Below are 12,449 nucleotides of genomic sequence, written 5' to 3'. Positions count from 1 at the left end.
AAGGCAAATGATTCATTAAGATCATCTCCTTCAATGAGATGATCCTATAATCGAGCCGAAAGCGAATCCCCATCGAGGGTAAAAACACCCCCACGTGGTACTTTATTTTCCAACTTACTTCAAAATAAAAATGACTGAATTATTTGAGGTTACTGCCACTTGGCGAGGAGAAAAGGGTGCCTAACACTTTCCCTTTTCTCCAACTGAGCGGCTTACCTTGATCTCTAGGTTTGATTAGCCCCTTTATCCATCATGAGTCACTAAAAATGCCAAAATGTCATTTTTTGGAAAATGTACATTGGGTGACCATTCACACCCACTTACAACATGAATGGTGGCAACTCCAATTCATCGTAGATGTGACCGTCGTAATGACGAAAACCACGTATCTACAGCTGGCGACTCCGCTGGGGACATGGCTCATCCCTCGTGACAACTCGGTCATCTTTGAAAAAAAAACTTTGTTTACTAACATTGTTGTGTGTTGTTTACTTCTTATCTTCTATTTTTCAAATGTCCAAAATGTAATATTTACTTACTTTTGTTGTTTTATTACATATTTGTAAGGGGGTCGATGAAAAATAATAAATAAAAATGCACATGTGCACTTGCGAGCATAGCCCCACTTCCAAGCCACCCCACCCTCAATATACTTGGCCCCGATGCTTAGTAGTTCCACGGCTTGAGATCGTTATTTCAAGTGTCAGGAATAAACACATCAAACCCAATCACCAACTAACGACATGTGTATTTCGGTATGCATCGAGGTTTGAAGATCGAGTAGCCGTGAAGCCACCTATTAAGCTGCATGCATGTGCCCGACTGCTAGAACACGAGTTTCCAACGTTACATCGACCCCCAAGCAAGGTTGTAATTGTACAAGTTGTTGTCGGGCCTCGAAGCCCAAATTATAAGCCCAATGGGGCACCCCTAGTTCACTAGGTAGATGTTCTAATTTATTTTTATCCTCCCTTAGGTAAAAGGGAGTAGTGCACATAGCATCATCCAAAACACACAAAAAAAGAGGGGGAGAAAAACAATGAACCAAAGACTCAAAACAGGGGAAACATGAAAAACAAGGGCAAAGAAACAGTTCTGTGAATTTCCAGAAATTGGATTTCATTCTGGTCCGTGTCCATGGCACGGATATGCCAAAATGTACCTCATCCGTGTTGGGAACACGATTGAGACAGAATATGCGTCATCCGTATTTGGAACATGGTTGAAACAGTGAATGTCTCATCCGTGCCCAAAACACGGATGACGGAATGTAGACCCTATCCGTGCCATTAACACGGACTAGAGTGAACTCGACCCTACAGTATGAACTCGACAGTCCATTTTTTTTTTAAGGAGGCCCACTTACAATTGATCAAACATTAACGGCACCCTTGGAAAAATCCTAAGTTTTAGACGAGTTAAGTAAAATGGATTTTGTTAATCAATGTTCTCAAAAAAAAATAAAAATAAAACAAACAAACAAAAAAAAAAGATAAAGAATTTGCGGATTTTCCAACTCAAAACAACTTTGTGAACCAGGTCCCCACTTATATCCATTTAAACTGGGCCCACGCTCCGAGCCATTCCAACTAGGTCCACGACCCAGATCCATTTTTAACTGGGTTACGACCTAGATCCATGTTCAACTGGGTCCACGACTCAGATCCATTTTTAACTAGGTTACGACCCAAATCTATGTTCAACTGGGTCCACGACCCATATCTGACCCAACTGGGTCCACGACCTAGATCCAATCCAACTGGGTCCACGACCCAGATCCATTTTAACTGGGTTACGACCCAGATCCATGTGCAACTGGGTCCACAACCCATATCCAATCCAACTGGGTCCACGACCCAGATCCATTTTCAACTGGGTTACGACCCAGATCCATTTTTAACTAGGTTACGACCCAAATCCATTTGCAATTGGGACCACGACCCAGATCCAATCTAACTGGGTTACGACCCAAATTCATGTTCAACTGGATCCACGACCCAGATCCAACCCAATTGGGTCCACGACCCTGAACCCAAATCCAATCCAACTGGGTCCACGACCCAGATCCATTTTCAATTGGGTCCACGACCCAGATCCATTTTCAACTAGGTCCACGACCTAGATCCATTTTCAACTGGGTTACAACCCAGATCCAATCCAACTGGGTCCAAGATCCAGATTCGTTTCGACTAGGTCTAAGGCCCAGATCCACTACAAACTGGATCCATATCAAATTTCAAACCAAGTCCATGATCTAACAAAGATAACAACCAATCAATCAACTCAAGTGAATTCAATCGTTTTAAAAAAAAAAAAGATTTCAAAAAGTGCCAATTGCAGTCCTTGATTAAAGTCGGTGCCTAGAAAGATCTTACCCAGTTGATACGAGGGGGATAGACTACGTCTATTCAGGGAATCAGGTGATTTAAGAGTGCCACTGTGCGCCGCCTCTTCCGTGGAGATCTGCCTGGCCGACGATGATTTCATAGAACTGAATTGAGGCTACCAAAAACATGGGTTGTTCCAACTCGATTTATCTCAGAAATTACTTTTCAAAATATTTTTTCAGACTCTGTGTCGATGCCAGCGCCGTGCTAATGAAATTACTTTTTCAAAATATTTTCCGACTCCGTATCGACCAGCTCTATGCTGATGAAATTACCTTTTCAAAATATTTTTCCAACTCCGTGTCGATGCCAGTTCCGTGCTGATGAAACTATCTTTTAAAAATATTTTCCCGACTCCGTGTCGATGCCAGCTCTGTGCTGATGAAATTACTTTTCCAAAATGTTTTTCCGACTTCGTGTCGATGCCAGCTTCGTGCTGATGCCAACTCTGTGTTGATGCCAACTCTGTGTCGATGCCGGCTCCGTGCTGAGATAATTTCACTTTCAAAATATTTTTCCGACTCTGTGTCGATGCCAGCTCTGTGCTAATGAAATTACCTTTTCAAAATATTTTTCCGACTCCGTGTCGATGCCAGCTCTGTGCTGATGAAATTACCTTTTTAAAATATTTTTTTCGACTCCGTGTCGATGCCAGCTCCGTGCTGATGAAATTACTTTTCCAAAATATTTTCCCGACTCCGTGTCGATGCCAACTCCGTGCTGATGCAAACTCCGTGTTGATGCCAACTCCGTGTCGATGCCAGCTCCGTACTGAGATAATTCCGCTTTCAAAATGTTTTTCCGACTCCGTGTCGATGCCAGCTCCGTGCTGATGAAATTACCTTTTTAAAAAATGATTTACCGACTCTGTGTCGATGCCAGCTCCGTGCTGATGCCAACTCTGTGTTGATGCCGACTCCGTGTCGATGCCAGCTCCGCGCTGAGTTAATTCCATTTTGAAAAATATTTTACCGACTCCGTGTCGATGCCAACTCCGTGCTGATATAATTCTTTAAATATATATATATATATATATATATATATATATATATATATATATATATATATATATATATATATATATGTTTTACCAACTCCGTGTAGATGCCGACTCCGCGCCGAGAAATTACTTTTTCCGTTAAAACTCACAATAAAAAACTTTACCTGATCTAATAAAACATCATGTATCTTCATTTTTTGTAACAACAAGATAGTAACACTTGGTCTTCTGTACCCACAGGTAGCCAAGCGAAAGAAATACAAGCAGCCAGAAGTACCTCCATATTTTCTGAGATCATCTACAGTCATCATGAGTTCTTTTGAACCAGCACAACCCCCAGTAGCCGAAACGTCAGGCATCGATCCACAAACCACAACATTATTGAAAATAATTGAGAGGCAAGAAAAGATAGTAAGTGCTGTGTTAGCCAATGTCAGCGTCATACAAGCTCAAACAATACAGCAACATGCATCTGGATCGAATCATGATTTACCCAAGCAACCTCCCCAGGGACCACAGACCACCATGCCACCTGTAGTGCCTGAATACCAGGGGCCCCCGCTCTATATCCCACAGAATCGACTACCCCCTGTGGTCATTCCTAATGACGAATGCAAGTACAGGGCCACAGAAGCCAAGAGCGCGAAAGACGAAAAATTAGCTCAGCAAATCGAGTCTCTGCAAGAAGAGATGAGAAGAATGAAGGGCCTTAACACTATGAGTGGAACTCGGTTCAAAGAACTTTGCTTCTACCCCAACGCACAATTACCGGCTAAATTCAAGTGTCCGGAGTTTGAAAAGTATAACGGAGTAGGGTGTCCGCTGTCACATCTGAAGTTGTATTGTGGATCCATGTGCAAGTATGGTGAGGATGACAGGCTGCTGGTGCAGTTGTTTCAGAGGAGCTTGACAGGGCCGGCACTCAAATGATTTTCTGGATTAGATCACTCACTCATTAAGAATTGGCAGGACCTAGCCGAGATGTTCTGGCAAAATTACTGATTCAACACAGACGTTGGTCTAGATCGGAACGACATGGACAAAATGACAAGAAAGCAGAAGGAAACGGTGAAGGAGTATGCACAGAGATGGCGAGAATCGGCCTCACAAGTAAGGCCTGCAATGACCGAGAATGAGATGAACACCACGTTTATCTCAACACTAGGGCACGCCTTCTATACTCATCTGGTGGGGCACACCACTGGACATTCTCCAATCTGGTACAAGTAGCAGATCGGGTCGAAGACGGGATCCGAACAGGTTTGATCTTTGATTTCACAAGTCTAAGGACAACAGCAGGAATCCCTTCTTAAAGAATGTCAGTGTCTCTAGGAAAGAAGAGGGAAGAAACACAAGTTAACAACGTACAACCAAACCGACCCCTCTTCATCCCTTCACCAGCACCAAGACCACAAGTGCCATCGACTTCATGTGCACCAGCACCGCCAACATGGAATCCTCCACCTCAGAATCCATTTTGAGCAAATCCTCCACCAGTTGTACAGCAGGCACTACTATATGGTCAGAACTAGCAGGCACAACCCAACAGAGTAAATAGAGTGTTTACCAGGTTACCCATTGTAGACACCTCAATTTGAACGGGCCACTTCTCGAAAGGGCTCAAAAATATCGATTTTCCAAATAAATGGGCCAACGAGCCTTAAGGGCCCAAGTCATTGAAAAGTGACATTTTTACCAAACCAAGGCCCCTAAGACCTCTGTAGACATGAGAATGTTCACCTTTTGAACCTTAATGCTACGTTGTTTGGAGTCGCCACCATTCTTTTTTGTAAATGGGTGTGAATGGGCACCGAAATCGATTCTTTTGAAAACCATTTTTTATGGCATTGTAGTGACTCTCAATCATGAAAAATGTATGGTCTACCTAAAATCTAAGTAAGGGGATTCGGTTAGAGAATGGGGAAGGTGTTAAGCACCCCATTCTCTCCACCTAAGGTGGTTACCTTTAGATTTGTCCATTTTTGAAAAGGATTAAAATAACAAGTAGAATGCATGAGATGCATGAAATGGGTGGGTGCATATAGTGTGTATGTACCTCATTGGAAGAGGTTTTGATGTTGGTGTTGACATAAGAGATATCTTATGGAAAAAGACATTCTATGGAGTCAACACATTTTTGCATGAGTTGAAATGTTGGTTTATGATTTTAGAGAAGTTCCATGAAAGGAGTTCTCTTAGATCTATAACCTTAATGCATGCATGTTTAACTAGAAACTTAGTATTTTAACCCCATCAAGAGGGTTACACATTTCTTCATCATAGCCAACATGTGTGATGTGTGTGCATAGTGTACATTATGATGCATGATATGAGAATGGTTTAAAAGGGCTTCAACCTCCATCCTTTCGACCAAACCGCCTCAAGCATTCCATGCCCAAGGTTGAGGTTCAATCTACTCGGGATGAAGGAGGGTTCTCCATTACATCCTAAAGGCTTCTAAAAATAAAAATAAAAAAGGAGAAGGATAGAAGAAGAAGATGCAACTTAAAAGATAAATAAATAACTATTGTCCCACCTTGTCCCTTTTGGAAGTCTTGAAATAACTTGAGCTTGTGTAATGGACTTGAGAGTTGAAGGATGTGGTTGAGAGTTGAGAAAGTTGAGGGATGAGAGATGTAGAGTTTTAGGTTGAGAGATGGGGGCTTGAGAGCATGAGTTGTTCTTAGAAAATGAGAGTATTTATAGAGTTTTTGGAGAACTTTTGGGGATAAAGTGGTCAAACCCTAAAAATAAAGAAAATGGACATGAGATTTAGGTTGTTTCTTTTTGGATTTTCCATTTGTATGAGGGTAAAGATGACATTTGTGAAGAAACCCTAAAAACATACTTTGATCCTTGGTTTTTTGGTAAATAGAGGTGAGAGAACAAAAGTACTTTTGGGAGGATGAATGGGGGAGTGACATGTGTAAAGGTGGAGTGGTAGGTAAAAAGTAGATCTTGGTTTATTTGTAAATAACTCATAAAGCAATGGTGGAAGTGTAGTTTTGAAATGGACCAATGGGAAAATAAAAGCACATTTGGGAGGGTGAATAGGAGAATGACATGTGTAAAGGTGAAGTGGTAGGTGAAAAGTAGATCTTGGTTCATTTGTAAATAACAAATAAAGCAAGGATGGAAGTATATTTTTGAAATGGACCAATGGGAGAACTCCATGTATGTACTTGAAGATTCCCACCTTTTGAGGGCATAATGGGAAGTTCTCTCACCTTTATGGATTATTACCAAAGACCAAATAACCTTTTTGGTTTAACTAAACTTTTTGAGAAAGGCATTCTTGAGTTTTCACAAAAGAAAAGTTGACCCTCCAATTAGATGATGCATTGGGCATTGGGGGCTTATGAGGTATCAACATGTGTCATCTTATGAAGGGGTGAGAGAATGGACTTGGAGTGGGCTTGGTGTTGGGCTTAGGTTTGGGTTAGGATATGGACTTGGGTTTGGGCTTAGAATGGACTTGGCTTTGGATTTAGGATATGGACTTGGGTTTTGGACTTGGGTTAGGTTGGAGGAGGAAATGGACCTTGGTTATGGTATGGGTATGGGCTTAGGATATGGGTGATGGACATAAGTTTAAAGTGGATTAGGGACAAGGTTGAGTATGCAAACTATATGACATGATGTATGTATGCATGTATGCATGAATGATGAAGATAAGTGGCAATGCGAGTCCGTCAAAGAGCTTGAGTTCTAAATCGGAATCAACTCGAGAAAATTTGAATCTTTCTAACGGGTTCGTGCAAATTGGGGTGTCTACAACCTCTCAATGGTTTAGGAGGCCCACCAAAAGGACTTGGCCTACCTTACGTTTTCCCAATATTCACCGCTCCGCTTCCAAAATCAAAAACGCCAAATTTTCGATAAATTTCACCAACGGGCCTAAAAAGCCTGATTCGCCAACACGTGGCATTTTTTATCAAACTAATGATTGCAAAAATCTAAAAAAATTAAAAAATTAAAAATGTGAGACTTGGGATGCCTACCCCTTCTCTACTACCACCGCTCCGCTTCCGAATCCTAAAAAACCATAGGCCCACCTAAGGCCCACAAGCCCTCAACACTTTCCTAAATCGATTTCTCACCTTACCCCTAGCCTAAAATCAATCCCACATCACCTAAAATCTAAAACCAACCTATACCCTCAAAATCCATTTTAAAATAACCCTCAACTAATCCTTAAAACCCAAAACCATTTCTAAAATCCAAGCCCAACACTACAAAGCCCACAAATCATTAACCATATCCAATTCATTATCCAACCCACAACCCAAACCCATAAACCACAACCCACATCAACAAATCACTCTTTTATCATCAAAAGATGACACATGTCATCACCCCATCTCACCTCCCTCATCCAACCACCTACCCCATTAATTCTCTTTAAACCTCATCTACCCACACATCAACCCATCACCTTTTCTCTCAAATCAAACACATCAACCCACACCCCTAACCTATACCTCCCCTAATCTACTCTCATCATTCCCTACAAAACCTACATCTACAACCTAAACCTACACCATCCTCTCAAGTCAAACATTCAACCTCTCCCATCAACCTATCTCAACCCTTCATTTCCAACCACTTTGACACATGACATCATCTCCCTCACCCTCCCAAAATATCATCAACCACCTCTTTAAATCCTCCATTCTCTTAAACCAAATATCATTTAATGTCAACCACCATCTTAAACTCACCTCACCAAACACACCACCCAAATGAGTTGGGTAGGATCCAAACCATTTGGGTCAAAACTCACTCATTTAACCCCCATTCCCTAAATACCCTCCAATTTCCTCTAAATTACACCCACTTCTCTCTCAAACTCATAACCATTCTATCCTTTTTTTTACTTCACCCCATTATATCCCTAAAATAACTCCTCAACATCTATAAATACCCTCATCCTCTTCCCAAAAATGCCCCCAACTTTCACTACAAAATTTCTCCCCAACTCTCTCTCTACTAACAACTATCACCCCCCTTACTAAGAAAAATCTCATCAATTCCCTCACACTAATCCTCCCCAAGTCTCATAAAAAAAATCACATACTACACTCATCTCTTTCATCATCTCTTCTCTACTCCTTCAACCAAAAAGAGTTGTATTTGCTTAAAATACTAAGGACTCAAGAAGACTCAAAGAAGAAGAAGAAAGGAAGAAAGAAGATACAAGGTGGGTTCAAGGCAACCCCCTCCTCTCTCCTCTACATCGGGTGACCATTCACACCCACTTATAAAAATGAATGGTGGCGACTCCAAACCATTGTAGATGTGGTCATCGTAATGACGAAATCACGTGTCTACACCCATGACACTATCGGAATTACTACCAATCTTGCTCAAGGGTGAGTATCTTGCAAAACGTCCGCCAAATCCTGAGGCTGCTAAAGGGCTAGGGAACAACCCAATTTGTTCTGCAAATTTCACATGGGTGCACCAGGGCACTCTACAGACCAATTCTGACAGCTCAAACATCAAGTACAGAACCTAATCGATAAAAAGGCTCTCATCCTAGATGGACCTGCCAACCCGCCCCAATAACAAGATATCAATCAAAACCCTTTACCAACTCACAATGAAGAGGGGAGCAGGCACAGGGTAAATGTTATTTGTGGAGAACTCAACTTCAATCCCTCAGATTTAATAGTGCCTATCGGGGCAAGAATCAGGGTCCACTTAACTCAGGGATCAGAAGCACCAACAGTTAGCACAGTCAACCACTACACAACAAATCCATCCCAAAATTCACTACCACCACTTAGATTAGCCGACCTTACCATTCATCCCACTCATCAACATACTGCTACCTGACCACCTTTAATTATACCTTACGGATCACCAAACTATCAAAATTTGACCCGACCTCCCCTTGTTATACCCTACACACCACCATATTCTCAAGGATCAACTCGACCTCCCTTTCACATACCATACACTTCGTCTTCACGTCCACCACTCGTCATTCCATATACTCTATACGATCCTCACGTAACTCCCCCCACCACCTCAACATCCAAATCATCACCACCACCTCTCATCCTCAATGTGAAACCCAATCCACCCCCCATAACCATACGCTCGCCTAAACCATTCCCCTATAGCTCCGATCAGGCAGTTCCTTGGAGTTATGAGACCACTATCACCACAACCATAGGGGTTGAAACCATGAAAGTGCCAGAGATTATCAAAAAATGGGGTGAGCATCAGGGAAGAAATGAAAGAGACTGCAAAAAAGGTGACCGACGAAGAAAAAAAGAAAGCAAAGGGAAAGGGTAAACTATATAAGGATGACAAGACGGAAGAGAAGGCGAAAGTGACGGACAAGGAAACTCCGGACTTCATTAAGCTCGTTCAAAAAAGTGAGCATAATATTGTGGACCAACTAAACAAACAGCTAGCTCAAATCAGTATTTTGGGCCTAATGCAGAAATCAGAGGAACACCAAGAAGCATTACTGAGAGTTCTAGGAAAATCACATGTACCTGCAACTACTTCACCGGCGCAGTTGGAGCAAACGATCGGCCAGATCATGACCCCCAATCCTATTATTTTCATAGAAAGTGAATTTGTGCCGGAAGGATGGGGGCACATCGAGCTGTTAAACATCATGGTCATGTGCAAGGGCATGATGGTTGCCAGGGTGTTGATTGATAATGGTTCAGCGCTTAATGTTTGTCTGCTTGAAACCTTCCGAAAACTCAACACTGACTGGTCGCACGTCAAGCCTAACAACAAGGTTGTCCGAGGCTTCGATAGCTCAAGAAGAGATTCTTTGGGAGAGGTGGACCTACCAATTACTTTAGGTCCTTGCACCTTTGAAGTAATATTTGAAGTCATGGAGATACCGACAACCTTTAACTTGTTACTGGGCAAGCCATGGATCCATATTGGACTGTACCATCCTCGTTGCACCAAAGAGTCAAATTTATCATGGGGCAAAAGATGATATCCATGCTGGCAGAAAATCTTATTCCGATTGGGAGAGCTACAAATATGCCATTTATCGATATCGAAATGACAAAGGACAAGGCACTCTATCACTCATATCAATTTAATGCTGTCAACCACGTGGAAAAAGCGAAGGAGAAACAAAGGTAGAATTATCAAGGGCAAACCTGATGATTGGTTGGGTTTTGAAAAGAGCAGGTTACCGACCTAGACAAGGGTTGGGACCAGGAGGAAAGGGAAAGCTACGCCGATCGAAGCAAAAAAGCATAATCCTTATTTCGGATTGGGGTTTAGGCCTACAAAAAAGGATATAGCAGAAATGAACAAAAAGAAGAAAGAACTTTGACTAACAAGTAAGCAAAATCGAGAACCAAATGTCTGGAATCTGGGAAAGGTCCCTCACATCAGCATTAGCTTCCCAAAATCTCATATTAGACTCGATAGTTTATCAGAACCGTTGCCAACAAAATTGATAAAAAAAACTAAAAGTGGTAAATCTTAAACCTGTGCACATTTATGAAGGCTCAATTGTTGAGTCCCACTCATCCTTCATAGAAGGCATTGATGTTTTATTCAATGAGGACTCCAACGAAAGTCTATTAGAGACCACTCTAGAATCCACCAAAGTGGATACCACTACCAGTCAATGGAATGGATCACCATTCCCCATGGGCATTGACTGGGCATCAATCGTCATCCCACCCAGTTTGGGATGGACTATGCCCCAATCTGACAACAATCAATCAGAGATCATGGTCATCTCTGAACCACCAATCAAATCATCCAACAAATCACTCGCTCATCTCATCCGCCCCCTCAGAGAAGGGGAGACATTGCACAATTGGGAAGAATTCCGATTAACTCTTTAGGCTGTTGAGGCCTCCAAAAAAAATGCCGTTAGGCAACATCAATTTGCCCGAGGACTCTAACTAGCCCTTGTCCTCAGGTAAAGCTGTTTTGAGGGCTCCCTATCCTTACTAATGAATTTGCATGATTATCCTTCTTATTTCAGGTATCTAGAAAATCACAAAAAAACAAATGTTTCTCAAAAAGTAAAAAAATCAAAAATTTCTCAAAAATCAAAAAATCAAAAAGCTTTCAAAATTGCAAAAAAAAAATAGATATTTTTCAAAAAATAAAAAAAGAGTTTTCAAGGGATCTGTCTCCATCAAATGAGTACCTAGATAAAACGAAAATTGAAAGGGATGAGTATGATTTCGATCTCGAACTCGACTTCGACCTCATGGGGATCGAAGAAGAATCCGAGGACGAAATGGAGTACCCACAAAAGAAATCAAAGACTTGGTAGAACGTCACGAGAGAGGTGTTCAGCCAAATATCGAGGATACAGATTCAATCAATCTTGGTACCGAAGAAGACCCACGAATTGTCAAGATCGAAGCTTTATTAACGTCACAATAGAAAGAAGAAATGGTCGAACTATTACGAAACTATCAGGATATTTTCGCATGGTCATATAGAGATATGCCGGGGTTAGATACAGATCTCGTTGTTCACAAGTTGCCAATTGCTTATGGAAGTAAGCCAATCAAGCAGAAACTAAAAAAACTAAAGCCTGAATGGACCCTCAAGGTCAAAGATGAGGTCATGAAGCAGTTTGAAGCAGAATTTCTTGCAGTTTCTACGTACCTTGAATGGTTGGCTAACGTCGTCCCAGTACCCAAGAAAGATGGAAAGGTACGCATGTGTGTTGACTACCGAGACTTGAACAAAGCTAGTCCTAAGGATGATTTTTCATTATCACACATCGACACTCTAGTCGATAGTACAGCAGGGCATGGCATATTCTCGTTTATAGATGGTTTCTCAGCTATAATCAGATAAAAATGGCAGAAGAAGACCAAGAAAAGACTGCATTCATCACACCATGGGGTACTTTCTACTACAATGTCATGCCATTCGGACTGAAGAATGCATGGGTGACTTACCAACGGGCAATGACCGCCTTATTCCACGATATGATTCACAAGGAAATGGAGGTCTACATAGACGACATGATCGTTAAATCCGAAGTAGAAGAAGAACATCTGGTAAATCTCAAGAAGTTGTTTGATAGGCTCAGGAAG

Source organism: Akebia trifoliata, chromosome 8 (assembly GCF_017979445.1).
Source record: "Akebia trifoliata isolate Shusen 1 chromosome 8, ASM1797944v1, whole genome shotgun sequence".
Lineage (NCBI taxonomy): Eukaryota > Viridiplantae > Streptophyta > Magnoliopsida > Ranunculales > Lardizabalaceae > Akebia > Akebia trifoliata.
Note: the sequence above shows the minus strand (reverse complement) of the source record.